The 13,075-nt window shown below is 45.8% G+C and overlaps 1 pseudogene across 1 annotated transcript; it reads right to left on the bottom strand.

Moving 5' to 3' along the window:
• Positions 1-425: 425 nt before the first annotated feature.
• On the bottom strand, positions 426-12,229 carry LOC307177405 (glutathione-specific gamma-glutamylcyclotransferase 1-like; annotated as a pseudogene). Its single transcript has 3 exons — positions 12,083-12,229; positions 10,428-10,435; positions 426-5,402 (listed from the first exon to the last, which is right to left on the bottom strand). The product of its transcript is annotated as a glutathione-specific gamma-glutamylcyclotransferase 1-like (transcript).
• Between the last annotated feature and the right edge of the window lie 846 nt (positions 12,230-13,075).

Consider the following 13,075-nt stretch of genomic DNA (forward strand, 5'->3'; position numbering starts at 1 on the left):
AGTAAATCATCCTCTGGTCTGATCAGGCAGGTTATCAAGCAAGTGAAATAATATCATTATACTTTACAGGGTGGGTATTCTTAAGTGTTCTTTCTCCCAAAGATTATCTAAAGGAAGATGTATAAGAAAAAGATGCTTATCAAACCTGTCCCTCTAGTGGCATGATAAACATAAGAAACTTTCAGAATCAGAGCATTAGCAAACCAGTTCTGTGCTTATGAATGTTTTCTCCTTCCTCAAATCTTCTTAATGGAAAAAAGAGGTTATGTTGTAACGTGTTACAGCAAATTAGAATTGGGCACTTTAGTGCCTGCTATTCCTTATGTTTCCTTCAAATGGAGTAAAAAGCCATTGAAACTCAAAGACGTGACTAAATCCTGCCTCCTGATTAACCTCTGGGATTTCTTCATCCTCTCTCCTAGCTTTGGTGTCATCCCCAGCACTCCTCTGGCCATCCATACACCACTGATGCCAAACCAGAGCATTGATGTCTCCCTGCCTCTCAACACCTTGGGCCCAAGTCATGAAGATGGAGCCTCTGAACAACCTGCAGGTTAGACTTTTACTTCACTCAGGGTGTACAGGTTTATGTCTTGCCAATGTTATCTGTAAAGCAACCCCTCTCTTTCTTATATTAGATTTGGTCATGGAATAGGGTTTGAAATAAATCTGTGGAGAAGACTTTTATTTTTCATTAAAAATACACACAGAAGTCACGCCTTGACACAAAGTTATTTTCTTTTTACTCAACAAACAAACGTCTCAAGGTGTTATGTACAAACTTTTTTTTTTCTAAGACTTTCATAGGGAATTTGAATGTCACAAGAATAGATTTCAGTAGAGCTGTGTGGAGGTCATCTTTGAATACACAGCCATAAATAGTTGGGTTATCTGCATTTAAATATGATAAGTGTGTGGTAAGTGTAGCAGCATCTTAGAGGAGCTCAGAACTTTATGAAGTTTCTAAGAGCCTCTCCATCTTGAAAATATTGACTTTTTAGAATGCTTAAGGTCCTAGCTTAGAGTATCGTTTCATTTTCACCACTTTGAATTTCTCTTTGAAATATAAGCCTTCTGGGGTTCGAGCAACATGAAGGCAGAGTAGTAAGCATGTAAGCTGAAGCTGTAGCAACCCTCAAGGGATAAAATACAGATATAAGCCCAAGAAGTTGAGGGTTTTAATGCTCACAAGGACAGAAGAGACCACCTTGGGCTGACCTGAGATGGGGAATTGTAACTGATCCCTGCACAAAGCTGAGAGCCTGGAAGGGCAAGTCCCTCAATGAAAGGGGAACTAGAAAAAGATTTCCACAGGGGCAAGTGATGAGAGAGTTCTCTTTGACCTGGGTTCTGGGTGACCTCTTGTGAGAAATCCAGGGCCCGAATTTATACTGTGTACGTGAAGAATTCTCCAAACCAGTAAATTAATGTAAAATTGGACCAGAACTGGTGAAACCCAGGGTACCTGGCAGAAGCAAATGCAAAATGGCCTTTATGCAATGGTTTTGAACTTTAAGGCCATCAGGACTCCCATCTGAGAAGAAAATCTCTACTGAAAGTCAGCTCACAATTTAACCAAAAAAAAAACAAGAGGCACACACAAAAAAAAAAGAGGGAGAGGTGCACTGTGACTGACAGAAGATGCGACAACAAGAGAGAAAGGTGCACTGTGACTGACAGAAGATGCGACAAAGAGGATTGCTATCCCCTTCTATCGAGAACTTGAAATGATAGAATAGTATGAATGAGACTATAAAATATGTTTTAAATGATGAGCAAAAAATTTCAACCTTCCACTTTCCAATCAAGACAGGTAGGATCCCATTGCTCAATCTCCTGGAAATACCAGTGTGGGATACTAGTACTTATGGTGAGACATCAGCAATAAAATTACTTAAAGTACCAGTGCACCAAGCCTGCTTGCCAGTTGACTACCTTGCTGCCTCAGCAGTTGACTGCTTCTTTCTCAGCAAAGGGTGTAATGATTTAGAGTGACAATGAGTGAGTCACAGTATAACTTGGCTCAGTCTAGAAGAACAAAACAAGGATTTCTGTGCAGAAGGAATTGGCTCTGTTGCTATAATGAGACTAATGTGTTAAGGGGCTTTTCCAGCACAGAATCCTAAAAGAAACTAACTCAAATTTACATCTCCTCTCTTTTCATTGAAATCTAACCTCCTGTTGGCCCACAGATCCTCAAGCCAAATATTTGAGGACAGTCAGCATGGGTACGAGAATGCTTTACTTTAGAATTAGGAAAGGGAATTTGGGTCACAGAAATGAGGGCAAATTTCCTACTCTTAAAACCAAAAGGAAACAGTAAATAAATAAATGTCAGTTTACTTCCCTATTTGCATTTCCATTTCACATTCAGTGAAATGGACATCCCAAATAGGAACCCTCATAAAAGAAATTGAATCTTAGTCCAAACCCCGCCCTCAAAAGTATTGTTATCATATTAGGACTAGCAAGTTTTCATTTTCACAAACGTGACATTATAAAAAACAATCTTAAAAATTTTCTATCTAAGCAGAATGTAATAAAGCAGTTTCCATCTGTAGTCAACTATTGATTCTCCATGTTTTCTCCATGGATTCTTTTCTTGCAGAGATGTCATAATAATGGGTATTTTCTCATTAATGGGTATTGCCCAATGGAGAAGATAAGCAAAAACTTGAAAAGAGGTGAAGTTTTTTTCCCCCCCCGCTGTGAGCAGCTCTATTTAATGTCTGCTAGTGCAAGGTGAAACTAATGACTAGCTTAAAGTGGTGGGCTACTTTAGATTTCAGCTTCCATTCTGCTCTTGTCCTAGTATGAACAAAAAGAATGAGATCTTAACTTCAACAAGCTTAGACCATAAAGATCCAGATAAAGCCAGGTAAAGATTGATTGGCATTTAAATGTTACGCAAACATAATGTTTAAATGCAAGAGCTCATGCAGGAAAAATTAGTACTTTTCTAGTACTCCAGACCATAAAATCAGGAAAGAAAAAATGGGGGTTTAGGAAATGAAATTTTGAAAGCAGTGTGAGTTTTAGCTATTTTGGCTAATTTGATATCAACGTAGGACAGATAAATCAAACCTAGTCGCCAAAACTGTAATGTAACATTTAGTACAAAAACTTTTCATTAAAAACATCGTCAAACTACTTATTGGCTTATAGTGTTTTTGAAACATTATTGAAAGACACTGTTCCCTCTTAAAATGTAAAATAGGTTATACCTTAGATACCTACTAGAAATTTGACCTAGAAAATTTTTTCAGCTGTACTAATAATGTTGGTTGTAAAAGCCTTTGTGAATTCAACTTATCAATATTACACAAAGTAAAGCTTAGCTTGTCCCCGTTGGGAGCTTCTCTTGAGTTTATTTATATCATATAATTATATTCCTTAAAAAGAAAAGCGAATTGATCCCCTCTATTTAAATAAAACAAAAACCTTAACAAATGTCTAAATGAATTTTCTCTGAGTTTTCTCTGACTTTGATATCCTTGTTTTTCATTTCATCTGTGTCAGTTGCTTAGAAACATTTTCCCAATATACTCCTTCAAACTTGATACCTGGCAACTGACTGCTTCTTCAAGTCAGTGTCTGCAAAAAGACAGTAGAACGATGATATAACACGTGTTCATCCCAATCCTTGTATAGATGCTGTAGTGTTCTCACAGCTGCTTGGCCTCCTTTTTCACCAGGCTGTAAACTCTTGTGAGAACATGGATAGCACCGTTCTTTCAAATTTTAATTTTATCGGGATTATAAAAATACAACCTAGAGTCAACTAGTTCTGTAGTTAGCTAAGAAAAACCCAGTCCCCAGCCTTCTGTCACCACTTATGGCCGTCGTCTACATACATATTTCCAATCCCCCTGTTTTCCTGATAGAGCTGTCTTAGAATTTGCTTTAATCAGTGTTCATTGTTTATGTTGTTATGATTATATATACTCCTCATAGCTGAGCTATATAGTGTGATTATTTTTTTCTCCATAAAATTTTTATAAGTAATTAGATATTTACACATTAATACCTGTCTTTTTGTTTAATTTTTTTTTTTTTTTAATGGGATCAGCTTATGGATTATAGTATGGGACAGACTGGGAAGGTGCCAGGACCTATAGTGATGAGCTTCCGAGGAATAGACCAACAAACAGACAGGAGTAGCCCAGACAGACAGACAGAAGGACAGGGAAACAAAGCCAAATGGGTAAGAGGCCTAGGCCCAGCCTCAGCAGCTGTGTCTGGCCTCCAGATCCAGCTCTGCCCTGGGGACCTGGGGGAAGAGCACGGCTGGCAGGGGCCTCAGTTCTTGTAGGGCCCCCTCTCCTCACTCCCTCCTACCCTCACCAGCAGGCTGGGACCTTTGACGGGTGTTATTTCTGGGGCTAGGGAATCGTTGATCTGGAGTCAGGGGCAGAGGATCAAGGCTCTTGGAGGCTCCCTGGGGAGGTGGAGGCCTGGGTAGTATGGGGATAGCAGCAGCACTGGGGGGATTCTGATCAGGCAACAGGCGCCTGGGGTGGGGCACTGCTCAGCAGGGCGCCTATATCTAGGGCAGGCCCCCCACCCTGCCCACCACACCAACATGGTGCAATAAATAGAGTTTCAAGTAGTAAGTCAGTGTCAGGTAGGAGATCTGGGGGCTGGCAGACAGGCAGGGGCTTGAGAGAGGCCCCAGTCGGCCCACCAAGTGTTCTTAGTGGGCTCCAGCTATATCAAGTCTGTCTGTGTGCACTGGAGTAGGGACCTGGCCCCTGTGTCCACGTAGGGGCTCAGCCCCTCAGACCAGTGCCAAAGCCTGCTCAGTGGGGCAGAAGCAGGGCAGCATGGTGCCTACAGCATCCACGATGGCTGCCAGGTGCTCGTCCTGTGCCTGGGGCCCACAGAGCTGCCTGAAGTCTGCCAGGCGCAGCAAGTACTCAAGACTGTGGCCAGAGAAGCCTCAGCAGGCCAGGATCTGCGTAGCAATGGCCTCCTCAGGCGCAGGGCCCAGGTAACCAGGGTTCTGCGGGGTGGCCACGTAGGCCAGTGCCTTGAGTGGTTGGTCAGGGGCATCTTGAGGGCAGAAGGTGACCTCCTTGGTATCATAGCTACCAAGCACTGCCTCCCACACGTTCAAGTACTTCAGGGCCTCATTGACCTGCTCACCTTGCACCTGGTACGCCACACCCCAAGTGCAGCCCTCACGATCTTCAGGGAGGGTCACCACACGACCAGGCATCTTGTCACTGCCCTGATGGAAGGTGTCTCCCTGTCAGAGGCGGCCGCTGTAGTGGTGCACGAAGCCCACACGGCTGTGGCTGTAGGCGAAGTCAGGCCTCCACACCAGGGAGCCGTACGCGGAAATCCACAGCGCTTGGGGGCCGCCGTCGTCCTGGGGGTGGGGTGTTCTGGGCTGCCAACTCCTGCTTCATGGTGCCAGCCACAGGACGGGCCCGGGCCGCCTCCAGGGCTGGTCTCTGGTGTGGGCACGGCAGGACCGACAGACGTACCCACCTGGCCTGGCACTGCTTGGCCGCTCCTGTTTGTTTAATTTTTTGTGTTAACTGTAATTCATTCCCAAATTGCAGTGAGATCAGACCCTTCAAGATAGTCTTAATCGGTTTCACTTTCTTATAGTCTCCTTTTGGAGTCTTTTGACTGTGTCAGTCTGAACTGACTTCCTTCAACACCTGGAACTGTCATCCTGGGATCTCCCTTCATAATAGCCCTGGGGATTCATTCCCTTCGCCTGTCTGGTATGTTGGGTCTCCTATTGTATTTTTCTTTCCTTGGTTTACTCCTTCATTTTGATGAAAAACATCCTCTAGTAGCTTCCTAAGAATAAGTATGTAGAGAATAAAGTTTTTGAGACTTCACATGTTTTAAAATGTCTTTTTTATCTTCACACTTGTCTGATGGTTTCTGTATATCATTCTCGGTTAGGAAAATAATTTGCTTCCTAGTCTGAAGCCATTCTGATTGTTGATCCTTTTCTGTGCCATGTTCTTTCTCAGTGAAAGCTTGTACAATCCTTTCTTTATCCTCCATGTTCTGAAGTTTCACAGTGATGTGCCTTGGTGTGTGTGTCTCTTTCACCCATTTTACTAGGTACTTTTTGGGCTCTTTCAATGTAGAAACTTGTATCCTTCAGTTCTGGGAGTTTTTCTTTTTTATACATTTCCCTCCATTTTCTCTGTCTCTCTTATTGGAAGTCTTGCTATTTGAATGTTGACCCTCCTGGACCGATCTCCCTTTTTTTGGTCCTATTTTCCATCTCTTTCTCCTTTTGCTCTACTTTCTAAAAACATTTTATGAAAAATTTTTAACTCTACAAAAGTAAGCAAAGTAGTGTAATGAGTCCCTGTGTGCCCATCATTTGGCTTCAATAATTATCAACCCATGGTTAATATTGTTTCATCTATACCCCTGTCCACAGCATATTGTTTTGACGTGAATCTTAGACATTTATTTCATATGTAAATATTTCAATATATATGTTTAAAACAGATGGTGTCTTATTAAAAACATAACCACAATAACTGTGCACATTAAAAAATTAACAAGAATTTGTTAACATCAAATATCCAGTCAGTTCTCAAGTTTTCAATTATCTCCATATCTTAAACTTTTTTGTTTGTTTTTATTATTACTGTTTGTTTGAATCAGTAAAGTGCACATATTATGATGGGTTGATGTCTCATAAGGTTTCTTAGCTACACTGTTCAGTATGATAGCCACTAGCCACTTATGGCTATATAAATTGAAATTAATTAAAATAAAATAAAAAATTCATTTCCTCAGTTGCATCAGCCACATTTCAAATGTTCGCATGGATGGTGGTTACTAGATTGGGCAGTGCAGAAGTAGAACATTTCCATCATTACAGAAAGTTCTGTTGGACAGTGCTGATCTATGGCCACCCTCTCTTTTTCTTTTATGTTTGGTTTTCAGCAGCTTGACTGTTACGGACCTAGGTGTTTTCATTGTATTTATCTGGCTTCGGGTTCACTGAGCTTGGATCTGTAAATTGATAGTTTCTGCCAAATTTGGGAAATTTTTTTTCCATTATTTCTTTAAATTTTTTTCTGCCTCAGCATCTCTATTCCCTCCTTTCAGACCTCCACTTACACATACGTGTAAGCACTCGATATTGTCCCTGAGATCACTAAGGGTGGTTTTTAGTTGTTATTGTTTTCTTCCTTTCTGTTCTTCAGATGGGGTGATTCCTGTTGATCTGTCTTCAAGTATACAGACTCTCCTTTTATAGGCTACAATGTTCTGTTACATCCATTCAGTATAACTTTCATTTCAGATATTGTACTTTTCGGGACTTCCCTGGCAGTCCAGTGGTTAAGACTCTGCACTTCCACTGCAGGGGGCACAGGTTCAGGCCCTGGTCTGGGAACTAAGATCCCACAGGCCGCACGGCACGGCCAAAAAAAAAAAAAAAATACAAACAGCAACAGATACTGTACTTTTCAGTTCTAGGACTTACATTTGGTTCTTTGTTAAAATTCCCCATCTGTTCACTCAGGAGTGCAACTGAAGAACCCTGTTTCACAGCCTACTCTTCCTTTATTCAACTTCCACCCTTTGGCCATCCCTTGGGCCTAAGGATATGCTTACTGACCCTCAGGAAAAGTGACTAGTAGAAGTATTTCAAGAAGGCTCTGGAAACAGTGTTAGGGCTTTTAAGCCAGGAAATTCTATGTGTTCTACCTGGGCATGTCTCTTTGGCCGTGTGGATTCTTCTATACAGGGGTTCCGAGGAGGCCAGAGGAAGATCAGAGTATGGCCCTCTAAACCATGAGGGCCAGGTTAGGAGCTCCAGTTACCCATCACCGAGGGTAGCTGGAATCCTCTATGTCAGTACTTTCATGTCTTTCTTTAGGGGCTGGCTTAATTTTTCAAAAAATTATCCTTGCCTCTCCTGTTTAGAATATAAAGAGTTTCTAGCAGCCTCCTGGGAGCTAAATTGGGAAAGAGGGCTGGAAAGTCTCAGCATTCAGTATATGCATAAATTCACTTCCTTCACCACCCCTCAGCCATGCCTGGCATCCCCTTCAAAGTGCCATCTATCTTACTATTTTATTTATTTTATTTTTTATATATTTATTTATTTTTGGCTGCATTGGGTCTTTGTTGCTGCGCACAGGCTTTCTCTAGTTGTGGCGAGCGGGGGCTACTCTTTGTTGGGGTGCACTGGCTTCTCATTGCGGTGGCTTCTCTTGTGGAGCACAGGCTCTAGGTGCACAGGCTTCAGTAGCTGTGGCACGTGGGCTCAGTAGTTGTGGCGCACGGGCTTAGTTGCTCCGTGGCATGTGGGATCTTCCCAGACCAGGGCTCAAACCTGTGTCCCCTGCGTTGGCAGGCGGATTCTTAACCACTGCACCACCAGGGAAGTCCCAAAGTGCCATCTAATTTTCTCTGAAAGAATCAATCTTTCAGTTTTATTGAGGGGCTGAGGTAGCTTAGAATGGTGGGGGGATCTAGGGCTGTAACAGTTTCTTGATCCTCTTTCTTTTAACATCCCCTCCCCCCATTTCCCCTCCATACAGTTCCAGAGGCGCTACCAGTCCTAAGCCTTTGAGAATTCTGTGGTATTTTTGCTAACACCATTTGTTTCACAGTTACTGAGATTTTGTTGCTGTTTTATTTTCTCTTCCCCATCTTTATGAATTTATACCTTTAAATTTTTTCCCTTTAATTATGGCAGAATTTCTTCCAGGAGAAAGAAAATTTAAATGTGATTTTAAGTCTACTATCTTTACCTGAAAGCCTGATGGCCCCTTCATAAAAATTCTTCTTTCCTTCTATACTACTTTATGGTTAGAGGTTAACCTATGGATAAAGAATTGGTCCTTTAGTGTATATGGTTTTTATTATCTATCTCTGTATCCCCTTTATACCCCACATAAGTGTAGTTTAATAAGAGGATGGATATTAATTAGGGAAAAGCCATAATGTCTTGGTTTTTTCTTTAAATGTCTCTTCTAAAACAAGGCATTCATCTAAATACTAAATACTTATAAATACTTCTAAAACAAGTATTCATCAACTGTGTTCATTTAACCTTTGAATGATTAGGGCAGGAAGTGCTGAGGATGCTAGCTGCAAAGGACACAGTCTTACAATCCCATTTATTCATATCTTTAAGATCTTTGTCAGCCAAAAGGGTTTTTTTGTTTGTTTTCTTTGGCTGCATCGGGTCTTAGTTGCGGCACCCGGGCGCTAGAGTGCGGGCTTAGTTGCCCCACAGCATGTGGGATCTTAGTTCCCTGACCACGGATCAAACCCGCATCCCCTGCATTGGAAGGCGGATTCTTAACCACTGGGCCATCAGGGAAGTCCCCAAAAGTTTTTTTTTTTTTTTTTTTTTGCCAGTGTATGGCCCTGAGAAAAGTGTGTCCGTTGCTACTCCTATATTGCAGTCCCAGCCTGTGAGACAATCAGTTGCAGATGGTGCCTGTCCCTAATATTTCATGTTTTACATATGTCTGTTCACACTCAGAAAGCTCACAGCTGTAGCTTTTGTACCAGAAAAACTGGTAAATGCCTCCAAACGGAAGACCTTTTCAGCAGCTTCCATGAAAGGAAGCAAACCAGCTTGGCATTCACTGACTTTTCTTGACTGTTGTGCAAGCCAAACAACCTCAGTATTAAAGCCTCCTTTGCTCTTCCGGGATCCACAGTTGAGGACAGTGCACTCTGATTGCTTTTATGGAACCACATGCTGCTTGAATAGACGTTGAGTCCTTGAGGTGGTGGATCTTAGGAGAACTATAAGAGATTCCCAGGTCACAGATAGATCCAATGCTGAAAATAACCCCCGTAGACAGGACAGAATCTGAAATATTCCATTAGCAGTATGTAATGGAATATCCCATTACGCATCCCCAGCCTGGGAGCGCGCGCGTCTCCTTAATGAGACTTGGGCAAGGGCCGACCTCACGATTCCGCTAACCCCTGTTTCATGTTTTATTTTTCCTCCCCAGAGCAGGCTAGTGCTGGGGCCCCCAGTGGGGCCGGGCGGCTGCGGCGGCCACATTCCCTCCCCCACCCCGGAAGACGCCACCGCAGCCACTGTTGTCCCTTTTCAAAGGATGCTCTCTCCTCGCTGGTGGCCAGAGGTGTTTTACAGCCTCTCGGACAGAGGCGCGCATAGAGGGTACCCTATCCCCACCCCAGAGTGTGCGTGGGGCTCTTCGGAGCCCTGGGTGGGAATCAGCCGAGCTGTCGCGCCCAGCCCCTCTCGGGCCGCGCCGGACCTCGCCGGCTCAGCTCCATTTGGGGATGGGTCCGGGACGCACGCAGCTCCTGGAAAATCTGTCCGCTGCTGGGGGTGGAGGGACACGAAGAGGAAAGGACATGCCTTCCTACAAGTTGTTTTGCCAGCCTTTAAAGGGACATGGGGGTGGGGGTGGGGAACCGTCCTCTTGCACACTCACCCAGGCATCTGCCGAGGGGGAGGGGTGGGGGGATGGCGTTCTTTCCCACCGTCAGGCCCGTTCCATTCGAGCGCAACCCAGATCAGACCAGACGAGTCAACCGTCAACTGTCAGCCAGGCATTAGATCAATAGAAATGATTTTATAGCATCATTGGGTATCACGCCCCAACCCCCAAGGACCGGCTCTCAATCCCACTCTACTCTGGAGGAAGAGGGTCTTCAATCCTATGGACATAGCTCGTATGCCGGGGGTGTGTGTGTGGATCTTCAGGGTCACCGCCCCACCCCGCCCCCCATATCTCTTCACTCAACCAGACAGAGTGTGGGAAGAGGTAGGTCAGAGCAAGGCCAGCTGGGGCGCTTCGTCTCTGTCCCTCATCTACCTGTCTCAGTGCTAGAACTCTCGATACTGAGTTTCCTTTTCATCTAGAAAAGTGACATTTTCTTTTTGGAAAATGGGCTTGGAGCCTTCCCGGAAGCCTCCCTCCTCCCCGGCTGCTGGCTCTTGCCGCCTCAGCTTGGCACGGGGGCTTGCGGAGAGCGGCTCTCGTCCCTCCCCATAGCCCACGTCTGTCTGGAGCTCGGAGGTGCAGTGTGGGGAGGGCTGGCTGGGCTTTTGGCGGCCCTGGAGATGGAAGGTGCTGGAGTCGTCAAGGAAGATGATTCTCATTAGGCCCCTAATGCCTGATGGCAACTAGGGTCACCCAAGGGCTTATTCACCATCCCACTGAGAGGCGAGCCAGCCTCTGTGTGGGAGAAAGGGGGAAAGAAACCACCACCTGAGACTGGCCTGGGGTGGGGGTGGGGGTCCAGGAGGAGGAGGACGGAAGCAGGGAGGTCTCCTACCTCTGCCCACCTCCGCACAAGGAAGGGGCACGGGGCTTGTAAAGAGTAAGTCCAGAGGACAGACACAAGTTTGCTTTTCTGAGCTGAGGACCCACACTGCTCCAGTGATGTGGGTCAGCGATTTCAGTCCACTCTCCCAGCTTCCTCTGCAGACTGGGCACAGTGTTCCGGTTCTTCTCTCTAGCCCTGCTCCCGTAACCCAGAGCCCTTAGATAATAGGAATCCAATCTCCCTCTGCCCACTCAGTTTCCCCTTCCTCCCTCCCTCTCTTCCCTCTCCCTCCCTTTCACAATATGATGAATATTTCTGGTACCACAGCCACTGCTCACAACGGTGAGCAAGAGGGACGTAGCCTGTCCTCGTGGAACTTCCATTCTAGAGGGGAAGACAGACACTAAGCTTGTGATTGATTACAAGCTGTGATAAGTATGTGGCATAAAAATGCATGCATTTTTGCTCATCTTATGGAGAAGACTGAGACCCAGAGTCAGGAAGGGTTGGGGGTCGGGGGCAGCCTGCTATCATTAGGTAATATGTAATTTCAGCCTCAGATTCTTCTGGTACCTTCTATGTGGATCCACCTTCATGGACCCTAGAACAACCCCAGCCTTCTGCCAGGCAGCCGGGCAGAAGTTGGGCCCATCAGGAACCCACACAAAAACTGCCTGACCTGCCACGACGGTGGACCTGGTGACATCTGCCCCTGTTTTTCAGGACCCCTGCCCACAGAAGAAGATAGGACAGGTCAATGTGGGCCTTCACTAAGGGGAGCTCACTGTGTGTGTGTGGGGGGGGTGCACAGTCGCACCTTGGACAGCAGGATGAGGAGCTGCTTCTGGCAAAGGGACTTGGTGCTGCGGGGACACACGCGCCGCTGCGCCGACATGGGCCAGCTGTCCCCGGGCTCGTGGACCTTCCGCTTCTGCCGGATCAGGCTGCTGACCAGTGCCGCCATGGCGCCCCGGGAGGAGACACCCCAAAACCGGCAGGCTCCCGGAGCGCGCTGGGCCACCCCGGAGAAGCCCGCTAGCTCACCAGGACATGCTCTTGACTCTCCAGTCCGACTCGCCGCCTCACCCACGGGACCTGAGGATAAGCCCTAGACGACCCCCACCCCAGGCACCAGCTCCCACCCTTGGGCCTCGTGCTAGCTTCGCCAGACCCAGCAGCCTATGTACCTGTCAGTTGACCCCACCCTCGACCTTTGCCCCCCACAGAAAACTCCCCCTTCTCTGATCTCCAGTGTCCCTGTCCCCCACTAACACTATCCCAAAGCCAAGACCCTCAAATTTTCCAGGATGTGGTTCCAATATCCCCAGGCACCTTTCCACCCTATTTCCGGGCCTTGCACTCCTGCCAAAGCCACTCTTGTAATTTTAAGGGTGTGGGTCCTTAGCTTTGGGGATATTAGCTCACCCCACCCCTGCTGGGGTGCTGCCAGTGTCTAGGGAGAACCCAACCTTGGTGTCTTTTCTTTTGCCACCCACTAAGTGAAGGATCCCCCACTTTTTTTCACTGAAATCCCAAAACAATGTATGCCTTGGAATATCCAGACTGTCGCCAATCAACAAGAAGAGGTTCCCAGACCCTGTCTCTGGACGATACCGCTTTTTACCAAGTCACCGCCGTTTCTAGTGGCACAGCGTTCCAGCTGCTGAGCCCCTTTCCTCACCTTGTTACCATCCACTCCTTTTGAAGTAACCTCCAAATCCGCCCTTCCTAGTGGTTACACCAGGTGGTTGTCTGGAGGGTCCTGTGTCACCTCGGAATAAGGAGCATAGGTTTTTGGCTCTTTTGTTTT

The sequence above is a fragment of the Stenella coeruleoalba genome, assembly GCF_951394435.1.
Source record: "Stenella coeruleoalba genome assembly, chromosome: 19".
NCBI lineage: Eukaryota > Metazoa > Chordata > Mammalia > Artiodactyla > Delphinidae > Stenella > Stenella coeruleoalba.